Genomic DNA, 2500 nt, shown 5'->3' on the forward strand with positions numbered 1-2500 from the left:
TAAATGCTCCTCCAGGAGGCTTCCCTAGTTCCCCACTCTCCAAAACCCCCTCCAGAAGACTCTCTCCCCCCTCCCCCACCTCCCTCCGTCCATGCCCCAGTACCCAGCGCACATGAGGGTGAACCGAGGGAGCTTCGCAAACGTCCGTCGCGATCGGCCAGCCAGTCAGCCAGCCAGTCAGTGTGGTTCGTGACGCCGTGGAAGGTGGATGTACGCCCGTGTCGCTCCTGAGACCTCGCTGTCCCTCGGCGTTGGGACGAACTGTACGGAGAGACTTTGGGAGTCGTTGGTGGTTTAGTGTTCTCTTAATTTTCCCTCCCCCGACTTTTGTGGAAGGATTGATTTGTGTGTATATGTACGAGGAGGATGTGATGAGCGATTGAGATTTGGAAGTTTTTACTCGAATTTTTTTTTTTTTTTTTAGTTGGATATCATTTTTTGGATACTTTGGTTTTCAAGTCCTTAGAGCACGCGAGTTCTGTCCCAACTATTTTGTTGTAGTAAACGTGAGACTCGCCTCTTTAGAAACATTAAAAAAATGATGAAGTGTCCTGAGCGTTGGGTCAAAGCTACGAAGGCGAAACTATGAGAAAGAGGAAGAAGGTGAGCTCAGAGGAACCGCTGACGAAGAGGAAGAAGAGGAAGTGAATGATGAGGAAGGGGGCAAGAGGGAGGAGACCAGGTGGCGTTTGGACATTACGCGAGCATTACATGCATTGCCTCCCTCGCTGCGTGTAGTAGTCGTTGCACAGTGCACATGCAGGACCCTTGGATTCCGTCGCCGCCTTATTTATTTATTGCTCGCCCCCGTCGCGGATCCAGGAACGGTGGCGGTCGCGCACGAGAGAGGCCTAGCCACCTCCTCCTCGGTCTAGTGAGAGTCGAAGAGGAATACTGAACACGTACAGGGAGAAAGAGGAGTCGGGCTAGGAAAAAAGAGGAGTTAAGACCGCGCGAGGGAAAGTGAAAAGTTCACAAGGACTTTAACTCGACTTGTACGGAGGACTGCACCGTGGTCCCAAGCGGAGGTTTCTGTGCTGTTGTGTTACGGTGTTCGTGATGGTGTTACGCTTGTGCTCTGACCTTCCGCCGTGTTACTGTGACGTGGTGCTCGGCTCGAGGTGGAGGAGGAGCAGCAGCCAATAGCCAGCCAGCCGAAGGAACAAGTTTGAGTGTTGGATGAAAGGACGACCTTACGACCAGCTTCAAGGATGGAACGGTCGCTGGTGCGACGAAGACACGCCAGGGAGGACTACGACTTCGGATGGACACCCTTGAGGTAAGGAAGCGCGAGGAGGCGGCCTTCGAGGTCAACCTTGAGTGTGAGGTGCTGGCGGGAGTCCAGACCAGGGGTGTTGCTTTGATGTCGTTCTTCAAAGTTCACTCGAGTTTGTGATTCATTCTTGTCGTTTTCTCGGAGCTAAATTTAGACGAACGCGCATTCGATTGGAGTGATTCTCCACGTCACTTCATTTTAACGCTCAGGGTCGTACTTTCTCACCCCCAGTCAGAGACGACATTGTAAATAACGCAGGCCAGCATGGAGTGGGAATTGATCGTAATTACCCGATGCTCAAATTAAAAGGCCAGAGACGGTTGCTGTCTCGCATGGCAGGCTTTCAGACAGGCACGCTCTGAGGGACGCGGTCTGTCTCCCAGCTCCGAGAGTCTCGATTTATTTGTGCTGAATTACATGGCTCTTGAACGTTCGCATGTGGCAAAGTACGAATTGTAAAATAATAAACATGTTGGGTGTTGAAGATTATTTTTTTGTCTTCTGAAAGAGTGGTACCGTTATATGAATTTCTTGATGGGGTTTCAAAGCATAAATCTTTTTAGGGAGTCACAGAGACGCGAAATATAAACATAGGAATATATGTTCAAAGGGAGAGAGAGAGAGAGAGAGAGAGAGAGAGAGAGAGAGAGAGAGAGAGAGAGAGAGAGAGAGAGAGAGAGAGAGAGAGAGAGAGAGAGACAGAGTCAGTCAGAGTTAGAGGGGGAGGGGGCATCAGCTGATCTGTGTCGCTAAGGAATAGGTCCTGTAGGATATACCACAGTGTTTCGACCGAAATTGCGTTGGGTCAGTCTTGTACTTATCAGTTGGCGCTGTTCATATCCCGCACTGTATATTATTTTGGAAGCTCGTGTCTCAACACTCTTAGGTCATGGGCCGGGCCGGTAAATATAATATATTCCCTTGATTATTATTTTTGCAAGTCCGCCCGTTCGTATCGCATGATCAAATATTTACGATGGTGGTAGAATTTGCCTCGCCTCGTTGATAGAAAACTCCCGTGTTGATAAACCGGAGCGCCTCCTTGTAGCCAAAACAGAACGAAACAGAAGCGACCACAACAGAAATTCAATCCACGGGGGTCGGGGGGAAGGGGACCGACCGCGGCGAAGGAACAAACTCTACGGGAAACACACTCCCCCTCTCGTGCCCCGGCCGCCAGGGTGTCTTAATAATGCCTGTTGTTTTTTTCCTCAACTCTTTACA

This window comes from Penaeus chinensis, chromosome 36, assembly GCF_019202785.1.
Source record: "Penaeus chinensis breed Huanghai No. 1 chromosome 36, ASM1920278v2, whole genome shotgun sequence".
Taxonomy (NCBI): Eukaryota; Metazoa; Arthropoda; class Malacostraca; order Decapoda; family Penaeidae; genus Penaeus; species Penaeus chinensis.